General features: G+C 37.1%; 14 pseudogenes; all 14 read right to left on the bottom strand.

Annotated features, from left to right (window-relative positions):
• Positions 1–321: 321 nt before the first annotated feature.
• LOC145650394 (5S ribosomal RNA) lies at positions 322–440 on the bottom strand (annotated as a pseudogene).
• Positions 441–1,230: 790 nt separating this feature from the next.
• On the bottom strand, positions 1,231–1,349 carry LOC145643805 (5S ribosomal RNA; annotated as a pseudogene).
• A 791-nt stretch (positions 1,350–2,140) lies between these two features.
• LOC145650393 (5S ribosomal RNA) lies at positions 2,141–2,259 on the bottom strand (annotated as a pseudogene).
• A 1,012-nt stretch (positions 2,260–3,271) lies between these two features.
• On the bottom strand, positions 3,272–3,390 carry LOC145650392 (5S ribosomal RNA; annotated as a pseudogene).
• A 1,012-nt stretch (positions 3,391–4,402) lies between these two features.
• On the bottom strand, positions 4,403–4,521 carry LOC145643804 (5S ribosomal RNA; annotated as a pseudogene).
• A 573-nt stretch (positions 4,522–5,094) lies between these two features.
• LOC145643803 (5S ribosomal RNA) lies at positions 5,095–5,213 on the bottom strand (annotated as a pseudogene).
• A 1,012-nt stretch (positions 5,214–6,225) lies between these two features.
• LOC145650391 (5S ribosomal RNA) lies at positions 6,226–6,344 on the bottom strand (annotated as a pseudogene).
• Positions 6,345–7,355: 1,011 nt separating this feature from the next.
• LOC145643800 (5S ribosomal RNA) lies at positions 7,356–7,474 on the bottom strand (annotated as a pseudogene).
• Positions 7,475–8,047: 573 nt separating this feature from the next.
• LOC145643799 (5S ribosomal RNA) lies at positions 8,048–8,166 on the bottom strand (annotated as a pseudogene).
• A 1,012-nt stretch (positions 8,167–9,178) lies between these two features.
• LOC145643798 (5S ribosomal RNA) lies at positions 9,179–9,297 on the bottom strand (annotated as a pseudogene).
• Positions 9,298–10,308: 1,011 nt separating this feature from the next.
• Positions 10,309–10,427, bottom strand: LOC145643797 (5S ribosomal RNA; annotated as a pseudogene).
• Positions 10,428–11,001: 574 nt separating this feature from the next.
• LOC145643796 (5S ribosomal RNA) lies at positions 11,002–11,120 on the bottom strand (annotated as a pseudogene).
• A 1,012-nt stretch (positions 11,121–12,132) lies between these two features.
• On the bottom strand, positions 12,133–12,251 carry LOC145643795 (5S ribosomal RNA; annotated as a pseudogene).
• Positions 12,252–13,042: 791 nt separating this feature from the next.
• On the bottom strand, positions 13,043–13,161 carry LOC145650178 (5S ribosomal RNA; annotated as a pseudogene).
• Positions 13,162–14,025: the final 864 nt, after the last annotated feature.

The following is a 14,025-nucleotide window of genomic DNA, read 5'->3' as shown; positions in this document are numbered from 1 at the left end:
TCTGCTATTCCCAGGTGCTAACAGATAGTTTTTTAAATTAATCACTGCACTTCACATCCTAGCATGTCATCTTGACAGTAAATTAAAGTGATGCAAGAGAAGCTTACAGCATCTCGTAGTCCAAGGTGCTAACAGATAGTTTTTTGATGAATCACTGCACTTCACATTCAGGCATGTGAGTTGGAGAGTAAATGAAAGTGATACAAAAAAAACTTACAGCATCGGCTATTCCCAGGTGCTAACAGATAGTTTTTTTTATTAATGACTGCACTTCACATTTGAGCATGTCAGCTTGAAAGTAAATTAAAGTGATGCAAGAAAAGCTTACAGCACCTGGTATTCCTAGGTAGGGTCCCACCTCAGTACTATCCAGGCCCAAACTTGCTTAGCTTCCAAGGTCAGATGAGATTTGGCGTTCTCAAGCTGGTGTGGCGGTAAGCCTTACACACTTACTCAAATTGCCTAATCATAGCAAATATGATCAAAGACCAATCTGACAATTTTTTTTATTAATCCCTGCACTTGACATTCTAGAATGTTATCTTGAATGTAAATTAAATGATGCAATAAAAGCTTACAACATCTGGTATACGGAGGCACTAACAGACAGTTTTTTGATGAATCACTGCACTTCACATTCAGGCATGTGAGTTGGAGAGTAAATGAAAGTGATGCAAAAAAAACTTACAGCATCTGCTATTCCCAGGTGCTAACAGATAGTTTGAGTTAATTATTCAATGCACTTCAAATTTGAACATGATAGCTTGAACATAAATTAAAAGGATGCAATAAAATCTTACAGCACCTGCTATTCCCTGGTACTAAAACATTTCAATTTAATCTGTACACTTCACATACAAGCTTGTCAGTTGCAGATTAAATTAAAGTGATGCAACAAAAATTACAGCATCTGCTATTCCCAGGTGCTAACAGATAGTTTTTTTAATTAATCACTGCACTTCACATCCTAGCATGTCATCTTGACAGTAAATTAAAGTGATTCAAGAGAAGCTTACAGCATCTCGTAGTCCAAGGTGCTAACAGATAGTTTTTTGATGAATCACTGCACTTCACATTCAGGCATGTGAGTTGGAGAGTAAATGAAAGTGATGCAAAAAAAACTTACAGCATCGGCTATTCCCAGGTGCTAACAGATAGTTTTTTTTATTAATGACTGCACTTCACATTTGAGCATGTCAGCTTGAAAGTAAATTAAAGTGATGCAAGAAAAGCTTACAGCACCTGGTATTCCTAGGTAGGGTCCCACCTCAGTACTATCCAGGCCCAAACTTGCGTAGCTTCCAAGGTCAGATGAGATTGGGCATTCTCAAGCTGGTGTGGCGGTAAGCCTTAAACACTTACTCAAATTGCCTAATCATAGCAAATATGATCAAAGACCAATCTGAGAATTTTTTTTATTAATCCCTGCACTTGACGTTCTAGAATGTTATCTTGAATGTAAATTAAATGATGCAATAAAAGCTTACAACATCTGGTATACGGAGGCACTAACAGACAGTTTTTTGATGAATCACTGCACTTCACATTCAGGCATGTGAGTTGGAGAGTAAATGAAAGTGATGCAAAAAAAACTTACAGCATCTGCTATTCCCAGGTGCTAACAGATAGTCTGAGTTAATTATTCACTGCACTTCAAATTTGAACATGTTAGCTTGAACATAAATTAAAGGGATGCAATAAAATCTTACAGCACCTGCTATTCCCTGGTACTAAAACATTTCCATTTAATCTGTACACTTCACATACAAGCTTGTCAGTTGCAGATTAAATTAAAGTGATGCAACAAAAACTTACAGCATCTGCTATTCCCAGGTGCTAACAGATAGTTTTTTAAATTAATCACTGCACTTCACATCCTAGCATGTCATCTTGACAGTAAATTAAAGTGATGCAAGAGAAGCTTACAGCATCTCGTAGTCCAAGGTGCTAACAGATAGTTTTTTGATGAATCACTGCACTTCACATTCAGGCATGTGAGTTGGAGAGTAAATTTAAGTGATACAAAAAAAACTTACAGCATCGGCTATTCCCAGGTGCTAACAGATAGTTTTTTTTATTAATGACTGCACTTCACATTTGAGCATGTCAGCTTGAAAGTAAATTAAAGTGATGCAAGAAAAGCTTACAGCACCTGGTATTCCTAGGTAGGGTCCCACCTCAGTACTATCCAGGCCCAAACTTGCTTAGCTTCCAAGGTCAGATGAGATTTGGCGTTCTCAAGCTGGTGTGGCGGTAAGCCTTACACACTTACTCAAATTGCCTAATCATAGCAAATATGATCAAAGACCAATCTGACAATTTTTTTTATTAATCCCTGCACTTGACATTCTAGAATGTTATCTTGAATGTAAATTAAATGATGCAATAAAAGCTTACAACATCTGGTATACGGAGGCACTAACAGACAGTTTTTTGATGAATCACTGCACTTCACATTCAGGCATGTGAGTTGGAGAGTAAATGAAAGTGATGCAAAAAAAACTTACAGCATCTGCTATTCCCAGGTGCTAACAGATAGTTTTTTTTATTAATCACTGCACTTCACATTTGTGCATGTCAGCTTGAAAGTAAATTAAAGTGATGCAAGAGAAGATTACAGCATCTCGTAGTCCAAGGTGCTAACAGATAGTTTTTTGATGAATCACTGCACTTCACATTCAGGCATGTGAGTTGGAGAGTAAATGAAAGTGATGCAAAAAAAACTTACAGCATTTGCTATTCCCAGGTGCTAACAGATAGTTTGAGTTAATTATTCAATGCACTTCAAATTTGAACATGATAGCTTGAACATAAATTAAAAGGATGCAATAAAATCTTACAGCACCTGCTATTCCCTGGTACTAAAACATTTCCATTTAATCTGTACACTTCACATACAAGCTTGTCAGTTGCAGATTAAATTAAAGTGATGCAACAAAAACTTACAGCATCTGCTATTCCCAGGTGCTAACAGATAGTTTTTTAAATTAATCACTGCACTTCACATCCTAGCATGTCATCTTGACAGTAAATTAAAGTGATGCAAGAGAAGCTTACAGCATCTCGTAGTCCAAGGTGCTAACAGATAGTTTTTTGATGAATCACTGCACTTCACATTCAGGCATGTGAGTTGGAGAGTAAATGAAAGTGATACAAAAAAAACTTACAGCATCGGCTATTCCCAGGTGCTAACAGATAGTTTTTTTTATTAATGACTGCACTTCACATTTGAGCATGTCAGCTTGAAAGTAAATTAAAGTGATGCAAGAAAAGCTTACAGCACCTGGTATTCCTAGGTAGGGTCCCACCTCAGTACTATCCAGGCCCAAACTTGCTTAGCTTCCAAGGTCAGATGAGATTTGGCGTTCTCAAGCTGGTGTGGCGGTAAGCCTTACACACTTACTCAAATTGCCTAATCATAGCAAATATGATCAAAGACCAATCTGACAATTTTTTTTATTAATCCCTGCACTTGACATTCTAGAATGTTATCTTGAATGTAAATTAAATGATGCAATAAAAGCTTACAACATCTGGTATACGGAGGCACTAACAGACAGTTTTTTGATGAATCACTGCACTTCACATTCAGGCATGTGAGTTGGAGAGTAAATGAAAGTGATGCAAAAAAAACTTACAGCATCTGCTATTCCCAGGTGCTAACAGATAGTTTTTTTTATTAATCACTGCACTTCACATTTGTGCATGTCAGCTTGAAAGTAAATTAAAGTGATGCAAGAGAAGATTACAGCATCTCGTAGTCCAAGGTGCTAACAGATAGTTTTTTGATGAATCACTGCACTTCACATTCAGGCATGTGAGTTGGAGAGTAAATGAAAGTGATGCAAAAAAAACTTACAGCATCTGCTATTCCCAGGTGCTAACAGATAGTCTGAGTTAATTATTCACTGCACTTCAAATTTGAACATGATAGCTTGAACATAAATTAAAGGGATGCAATAAAATCTTACAGCACCTGCTATTCCCTGGTACTAAAACATTTCCATTTAATCTGTACACTTCACATACAAGCTTGTCAGTTGCAGATTAAATTAAAGTGATGCAACAAAAACTTACAGCATCTGCTATTCCCAGGTGCTAACAGATAGTTTTTTAAATTAATCACTGCACTTCACATCCTAGCATGTCATCTTGACAGTAAATTAAAGTGATGCAAGAGAAGCTTACAGCATCTCGTAGTCCAAGGTGCTAACAGATAGTTTTTTGATGAATCACTGCACTTCACATTCAGGCATGTGAGTTGGAGAGTAAATGAAAGTGATACAAAAAAAACTTACAGCATCGGCTATTCCCAGGTGCTAACAGATAGTTTTTTTTATTAATCACTGCACTTCACATTTGAGCATGTCAGCTTGAAAGTAAATTAAAGTGATGCAAGAAAAGCTTACAGCACCTGGTATTCCTAGGTAGGGTCCCACCTCAGTACTATCCAGGCCCAAACTTGCGTAGCTTCCAAGGTCAGATGAGATTGGGCATTCTCAAGCTGGTGTGGCGGTAAGCCTTAAACACTTACTCAAATTGCCTAATCATAGCAAATATGATCAAAGACCAATCTGAGAATTTTTTTTATTAATCCCTGCACTTGACATTCTAGAATGTTATCTTGAATGTAAATTAAATGATGCAATAAAAGCTTACAACATCTGGTATACGGAGGCACTAACAGACAGTTTTTTGATGAATCACTGCACTTCACATTCAGGCATGTGAGTTGGAGAGTAAATGAAAGTGATGCAAAAAAAACTTACAGCATCTGCTATTCCCAGGTGCTAACAGATAGTTTTTTTTATTAATCACTGCACTTCACATTTGTGCATGTCAGCTTGAAAGTAAATTAAAGTGATGCAAGAGAAGATTACAGCATCTCGTAGTCCAAGGTGCTAACAGATAGTTTTTTGATGAATCACTGCACTTCACATTCAGGCATGTGAGTTGGAGAGTAAATGAAAGTGATGCAAAAAAAACTTACAGCATCGGCTATTCCCAGGTGCTAACAGATAGTTTTTTTTATTAATGACTGCACTTCATATTTGAGCATGTCAGCTTGAAAGTAAATTAAAGTGATGCAAGAAAAGCTTACAGCACCTGGTATTCCTAGGTAGGGTCCCACCTCAGTACTATCCAGGCCCAAACTTGCGTAGCTTCCAAGGTCAGATGAGATTGGGCATTCTCAAGCTGGTGTGGCGGTAAGCCTTAAACACTTACTCAAATTGCCTAATCATAGCAAATATGATCAAAGACCAATCTGAGAATTTTTTTTATTAATCCCTGCACTTGACGTTCTAGAATGTTATCTTGAATGTAAATTAAATGATGCAATAAAAGCTTACAACATCTGGTATACGGAGGCACTAAAAGACAGTTTTTTGATGAATCACTGCACTTCACATTCAGGCATGTGAGTTGGAGAGTAAATGAAAGTGATGCAAAAAAAACTTACAGCATCTGCTATTCCCAGGTGCTAACAGATAGTTTTTTTTATTAATCACTGCACTTCACATTTGTGCATGTCAGCTTGAAAGTAAATTAAAGTGATGCAAGAGAAGATTACAGCATCTCGTAGTCCAAGGTGCTAACAGATAGTTTTTTGATGAATCACTGCACTTCACATTCAGGCATGTGAGTTGGAGAGTAAATGAAAGTGATGCAAAAAAAACTTACAGCATCTGCTATTCCCAGGTGCTAACAGATAGTCTGAGTTAATTATTCACTGCTCTTCAAATTTGAACATGATAGCTTGAACATAAATTAAAGGGATGCAATAAAATCTTACAGCACCTGCTATTCCCTGGTACTAAAACATTTCCATTTAATCTGTACACTTCACATACAAGCTTGTCAGTTGCAGATTAAACTAAAGTGATGCAACAAAAACTTACAGCATCTGCTATTCCCAGGTGCTAACAGATAGTTTTTTAAATTAATCACTGCACTTCACATCCTAGCATGTCATCTTGACAGTAAATTAAAGTGATGCAAGAGAAGCTTACAGCATCTCGTAGTCCAAGGTGCTAACAGATAGTTTTTTGATGAATCACTGCACTTCACATTCAGGCATGTGAGTTGGAGAGTAAATGAAAGTGATACAAAAAAAACTTACAGCATCGGCTATTCCCAGGTGCTAACAGATAGTTTTTTTTATTAATGACTGCACTTCACATTTGAGCATGTCAGCTTGAAAGTAAATTAAAGTGATGCAAGAAAAGCTTACAGCACCTGGTATTCCTAGGTAGGGTCCCACCTCAGTACTATCCAGGCCCAAACTTGCTTAGCTTCCAAGGTCAGATGAGATTTGGCGTTCTCAAGCTGGTGTGGCGGTAAGCCTTACACACTTACTCAAATTGCCTAATCATAGCAAATATGATCAAAGACCAATCTGACAATTTTTTTTATTAATCCCTGCACTTGACATTCTAGAATGTTATCTTGAATGTAAATTAAATGATGCAATAAAAGCTTACAACATCTGGTATACGGAGGCACTAACAGACAGTTTTTTGATGAATCACTGCACTTCACATTCAGGCATGTGAGTTGGAGAGTAAATGAAAGTGATGCAAAAAAAACTTACAGCATCTGCTATTCCCAGGTGCTAACAGATAGTTTTTTTTATTAATCACTGCACTTCACATTTGTGCATGTCAGCTTGAAAGTAAATTAAAGTGATGCAAGAGAAGATTACAGCATCTCGTAGTCCAAGGTGCTAACAGATAGTTTTTTGATGAATCACTGCACTTCACATTCAGGCATGTGAGTTGGAGAGTAAATGAAAGTGATGCAAAAAAAACTTACAGCATCTGCTATTCCCAGGTGCTAACAGATAGTTTGAGTTAATTATTCAATGCACTTCAAATTTGAACATGATAGCTTGAACATAAATTAAAAGGATGCAATAAAATCTTACAGCACCTGCTATTCCCTGGTACTAAAACATTTCTATTTAATCTGTACACTTCACATACAAGCTTGTCAGTTGCAGATTAAATTAAAGTGATGCAACAAAAATTGCAGCATCTGCTATTCCCAGGTGCTAACAGATAGTTTTTTTAATTAATCACTGCACTTCACATCCTAGCATGTCATCTTGACAGTAAATTAAAGTGATGCAAGAGAAGCTTACAGCATCTCGTAGTCCAAGGTGCTAACAGATAGTTTTTTGATGAATCACTGGACTTCACATTCAGGCATGTGAGTTGGAGAGTAAATGAAAGTGATGCAAAAAAACCTTACAGCATCGGCTATTCCCAGGTGCTAACAGATAGTTTTTTTTATTAATGACTGCACTTCACATTTGAGCATGTCAGCTTGAAAGTAAATTAAAGTGATGCAAGAAAAGCTTACAGCACCTGGTATTCCTAGGTAGGGTCCCACCTCAGTACTATCCAGGCCCAAACTTGCGTAGCTTCCAAGGTCAGATGAGATTGGGCATTCTCAAGCTGGTGTGGCGGTAAGCCTTAAACACTTACTCAAATTGCCTAATCATAGCAAATATGATCAAAGACCAATCTGAGAATTTTTTTTATTAATCCCTGCACTTGACGTTCTAGAATGTTATCTTGAATGTAAATTAAATGATGCAATAAAAGCTTACAACATCTGGTATACGGAGGCACTAACAGACAGTTTTTTGATGAATCACTGCACTTCACATTCAGGCATGTGAGTTGGAGAGTAAATGAAAGTGATGCAAAAAAAACTTACAGCATCTGCTATTCCCAGGTGCTAACAGATAGTTTTTTTTATTAATCACTGCACTTCACATTTGTGCATGTCAGCTTGAAAGTAAATTAAAGTGATGCAAGAGAAGATTACAGCATCTCGTAGTCCAAGGTGCTAACAGATAGTTTTTTGATGAATCACTGCACTTCACATTCAGGCATGTGAGTTGGAGAGTAAATGAAAGTGATGCAAAAAAAACTTACAGCATCGGCTATTCCCAGGTGCTAACAGATAGTTTTTTTTATTAATGACTGCACTTCATATTTGAGCATGTCAGCTTGAAAGTAAATTAAAGTGATGCAAGAAAAGCTTACAGCACCTGGTATTCCTAGGTAGGGTCCCACCTCAGTACTATCCAGGCCCAAACTTGCGTAGCTTCCAAGGTCAGATGAGATTGGGCATTCTCAAGCTGGTGTGGCGGTAAGCCTTAAACACTTACTCAAATTGCCTAATCATAGCAAATATGATCAAAGACCAATCTGAGAATTTTTTTTATTAATCCCTGCACTTGACGTTCTAGAATGTTATCTTGAATGTAAATTAAATGATGCAATAAAAGCTTACAACATCTGGTATACGGAGGCACTAAAAGACAGTTTTTTGATGAATCACTGCACTTCACATTCAGGCATGTGAGTTGGAGAGTAAATGAAAGTGATGCAAAAAAAACTTACAGCATCTGCTATTCCCAGGTGCTAACAGATAGTTTTTTTTATTAATCACTGCACTTCACATTTGTGCATGTCAGCTTGAAAGTAAATTAAAGTGATGCAAGAGAAGATTACAGCATCTCGTAGTCCAAGGTGCTAACAGATAGTTTTTTGATGAATCACTGCACTTCACATTCAGGCATGTGAGTTGGAGAGTAAATGAAAGTGATGCAAAAAAAACTTACAGCATCTGCTATTCCCAGGTGCTAACAGATAGTCTGAGTTAATTATTCACTGCTCTTCAAATTTGAACATGATAGCTTGAACATAAATTAAAGGGATGCAATAAAATCTTACAGCACCTGCTATTCCCTGGTACTAAAACATTTCCATTTAATCTGTACACTTCACATACAAGCTTGTCAGTTGCAGATTAAACTAAAGTGATGCAACAAAAACTTACAGCATCTGCTATTCCCAGGTGCTAACAGATAGTTTTTTAAATTAATCACTGCACTTCACATCCTAGCATGTCATCTTGACAGTAAATTAAAGTGATGCAAGAGAAGCTTACAGCATCTCGTAGTCCAAGGTGCTAACAGATAGTTTTTTGATGAATCACTGCACTTCACATTCAGGCATGTGAGTTGGAGAGTAAATGAAAGTGATACAAAAAAAACTTACAGCATCGGCTATTCCCAGGTGCTAACAGATAGTTTTTTTTATTAATGACTGCACTTCACATTTGAGCATGTCAGCTTGAAAGTAAATTAAAGTGATGCAAGAAAAGCTTACAGCACCTGGTATTCCTAGGTAGGGTCCCACCTCAGTACTATCCAGGCCCAAACTTGCGTAGCTTCCAAGGTCAGATGAGATTGGGCATTCTCAAGCTGGTGTGGCGGTAAGCCTTAAACACTTACTCAAATTGCCTAATCATAGCAAATATGATCAAAGACCAATCTGACATTTTTTTTTATTAATCCCTGCACTTGACATTCTAGAATGTTATCTTGAATGTAAATTAAATGATGCAATAAAAGCTTACAACATCTGGTATACGGAGGCACTAACAGACAGTTTTTTGATGAATCACTGCACTTCACATTCAGGCATGTGAGTTGGAGAGTAAATGAAAGTGATGCAAAAAAAACTTACAGCATCTGCTATTCCCAGGTGCTAACAGATAGTTTTTTTTATTAATCACTGCACTTCACATTTGTGCATGTCAGCTTGAAAGTAAATTAAAGTGATGCAAGAGAAGATTACAGCATCTCGTAGTCCAAGGTGCTAACAGATAGTTTTTTGATGAATCACTGCACTTCACATTCAGGCATGTGAGTTGGAGAGTAAATGAAAGTGATGCAAAAAAAACTTACAGCATCTGCTATTCCCAGGTGCTAACAGATAGTTTGAGTTAATTATTCAATGCACTTCAAATTTGAACATGATAGCTTGAACATAAATTAAAAGGATGCAATAAAATCTTACAGCACCTGCTATTCCCTGGTACTAAAACATTTCTATTTAATCTGTACACTTCACATACAAGCTTGTCAGTTGCAGATTAAATTAAAGTGATGCAACAAAAATTACAGCATCTGCTATTCCCAGGTGCTAACAGATAGTTTTTTTAATTAATCACTGCACTTCACATCCTAGCATGTCATCTTGACAGTAAATTAAAGTGATGCAAGAGAAGCTTACAGCATCTCGTAGTCCAAGGTGCTAACAGATAGTTTTTTGATGAATCACTGCACTTCACATTCAGGCATGTGAGTTGGAGAGTAAATGAAAGTGATGCAAAAAAAACTTACAGCATCGGCTATTCCCAGGTGCTAACAGATAGTTTTTTTTATTAATGACTGCACTTCACATTTGAGCATGTCAGCTTGAAAGTAAATTAAAGTGATGCAAGAAAAGCTTACAGCACCTGGTATTCCTAGGTAGGGTCCCACCTCAGTACTATCCAGGCCCAAACTTGCGTAGCTTCCAAGGTCAGATGAGATTGGGCATTCTCAAGCTGGTGTGGCGGTAAGCCTTAAACACTTACTCAAATTGCCTAATCATAGCAAATATGATCAAAGACCAATCTGAGAATTTTTTTTATTAATCCCTGCACTTGACATTCTAGAATGTTATCTTGAATGTAAATTAAATGATGCAATAAAAGCTTACAACATCTGGTATACGGAGGCACTAACAGACAGTTTTTTGATGAATCACTGCACTTCACATTCAGGCATGTGAGTTGGAGAGTAAATGAAAGTGATGCAAAAAAAACTTACAGCATCTGCTATTCCCAGGTGCTAACAGATAGTTTTTTTTATTAATCACTGCACTTCACATTTGTGCATGTCAGCTTGAAAGTAAATTAAAGTGATGCAAGAGAAGATTACAGCATCTCGTAGTCCAAGGTGCTAACAGATAGTTTTTTGATGAATCACTGCACTTCACATTCAGGCATGTGAGTTGGAGAGTAAATGAAAGTGATGCAAAAAAAAACTTACAGCATCGGCTATTCCCAGGTGCTAACAGATAGTTTTTTTTATTAATGACTGCACTTCATATTTGAGCATGTCAGCTTGAAAGTAAATTAAAGTGATGCAAGAAAAGCTTACAGCACCTGGTATTCCTAGGTAGGGTCCCACCTCAGTACTATCCAGGCCCAAACTTGCGTAGCTTCCAAGGTCAGATGAGATTGGGCATTCTCAAGCTGGTGTGGCGGTAAGCCTTAAACACTTACTCAAATTGCCTAATCATAGCAAATATGATCAAAGACCAATCTGAGAATTTTTTTTATTAATCCCTGCACTTGACGTTCTAGAATGTTATCTTGAATGTAAATTAAATGATGCAATAAAAGCTTACAACATCTGGTATACGGAGGCACTAACAGACAGTTTTTTGATGAATCACTGCACTTCACATTCAGGCATGTGAGTTGGAGAGTAAATGAAAGTGATGCAAAAAAAACTTACAGCATCTGCTATTCCCAGGTGCTAACAGATAGTTTTTTTTATTAATCACTGCACTTCACATTTGTGCATGTCAGCTTGAAAGTAAATTAAAGTGATGCAAGAGAAGATTACAGCATCTCGTAGTCCAAGGTGCTAACAGATAGTTTTTTGATGAATCACTGCACTTCACATTCAGGCATGTGAGTTGGAGAGTAAATGAAAGTGATGCAAAAAAAACTTACAGCATCTGCTATTCCCAGGTGCTAACAGATAGTCTGAGTTAATTATTCACTGCTCTTCAAATTTGAACATGATAGCTTGAACATAAATTAAAGGGATGCAATAAAATCTTACAGCACCTGCTATTCCCTGGTACTAAAACATTTCCATTTAATCTGTACACTTCACATACAAGCTTGTCAGTTGCAGATTAAACTAAAGTGATGCAACAAAAACTTACAGCATCTGCTATTCCCAGGTGCTAACAGATAGTTTTTTAAATTAATCACTGCACTTCACATCCTAGCATGTCATCTTGACAGTAAATTAAAGTGATGCAAGAGAAGCTTACAGCATCTCGTAGTCCAAGGTGCTAACAGATAGTTTTTTGATGAATCACTGCACTTCACATTCAGGCATGTGAGTTGGAGAGTAAATGAAAGTGATACAAAAAAAACTTACAGCATCGGCTATTCCCAGGTGCTAACAGATAGTTTTTTTTATTAATGACTGCACTTCACATTTGAGCATGTCAGCTTGAAAGTAAATTAAAGTGATGCAAGAAAAGCTTACAGCACCTGGTATTCCTAGGTAGGGTCCCACCTCAGTACTATCCAGGCCCAAACTTGCGTAGCTTCCAAGGTCAGATGAGATTGGGCATTCTCAAGCTGGTGTGGCGGTAAGCCTTAAACACTTACTCAAATTGCCTAATCATAGCAAATATGATCAAAGACCAATCTGACATTTTTTTTTATTAATCCCTGCACTTGACATTCTAGAATGTTATCTTGAATGTAAATTAAATGATGCAATAAAAGCTTACAACATCTGGTATACGGAGGCACTAACAGACAGTTTTTTGATGAATCACTGCACTTCACATTCAGGCATGTGAGTTGGAGAGTAAATGAAAGTGATGCAAAAAAAACTTACAGCATCTGCTATTCCCAGGTGCTAACAGATAGTCTGAGTTAATTATTCACTGCACTTCAAATTTGAACATGATAGCTTGAACATAAATTAAAGGGATGCAATAAAATCTTACAGCACCTGCTATTCCCTGGTACTAAAACATTTCCATTTAATCTGTACACTTCACATACAAGCTTGTCAGTTGCAGATTAAATTAAAGTGATGCAACAAAAACTTACAGCATCTGCTATTCCCAGGTGCTAACAGATAGTTTTTTAAATTAATCACTGCACTTCACATCCTAGCATGTCATCTTGACAGTAAATTAAAGTGATGCAAGAGAAGCTTACAGCATCTCGTAGTCCAAGGTGCTAACAGATAGTTTTTTGATGAATCACTGCACTTCACATTCAGGCATGTGAGTTGGAGAGTAAATGAAAGTGATGCAAAAAAAACTTACAGCATCGGCTATTCCCAGGTGCTAACAGATAGTTTTTTTTATTAATGACTGCACTTCACATTTGAGCATGTCAGCTTGAAAGTAAATAAAAGTGATGCAAGAAAAGCTTACAGCACCTGGTATTCCTAGGTAGGGTCCCACCTCAGTACTATCCAGGCCCAAACTTGCTTAGCCTCCAAGGTCAGATGAGATTGGGCGTTCTCAAGCTGGTGTGGCGGTAAGCCTTACACACTTACTCAAATTGCCTAATCATAGCAAATATGATCAAAGACCAATCTGACAATTTTTTTTATTAATCCCTGCACTTGACATTCTAGAATGTTATCTTGAATGTAAATTAAATGATGCAATAAAAGCTTACAACATCTGGTATACGGAGGCACTAACAGACAGTTTTTTGATGAATCACTGCACTTCACATTCAGGCATGTGAGTTGGAGAGTAAATGAAAGTGATGCAAAAAAAACTTACAGCATCTGCTATTCCCAGGTGCTAACAGATAGTTTTTTTTATTAATCACTGCACTTCACATTTGTGCATGTCAGCTTGAAAGTAAATTAAAGTGATGCAAGAGAAGATTACAGCATCTCGTAGTCCAAGGTGCTAACAGATAGTTTTTTGATGAATCACTGCACTTCACATTCAGGCATGTGAGTTGGAGAGTAAATGAAAGTGATGCAAAAAAAACTTACAGCATCTGCTATTCCCAGGTGCTAACAGATAGTTTGAGTTAATTATTCAATGCACTTCAAATTTGAACATGATAGCTTGAACATAATTTAAAAGGATGAAATAAAATCTTACAGCACCTGCTATTCCCTGGTACTAAAACATTTCTATTTAATCTGTACACTTCACATACAAGCTTGTCAGTTGCAGATTAAATTAAAGTGATGCAACAAATACTTACAGCATCTCCTATTCCCAGGTGCTAACAGATAGTTTTTTTAATTAATCACTGCACTTCACATCCTAGCATGTCATCTTGACAGTAAATTAAAGTGATGCAAGAGAAGCTTACAGCATCTCGTAGTCCAAGGTGCTAACAGATAGTTTTTTGATGAATCACTGCACTTCACATTCAGGC

This window comes from Electrophorus electricus, chromosome 13 (genome assembly GCF_041902795.1).
Source record: "Electrophorus electricus isolate QZ-2024a chromosome 13, ASM4190279v1, whole genome shotgun sequence".
NCBI classification, from domain to species: Eukaryota; Metazoa; Chordata; class Actinopteri; order Gymnotiformes; family Gymnotidae; genus Electrophorus; species Electrophorus electricus.
This window is presented reverse-complemented; position numbering and strand designations above follow the sequence as displayed.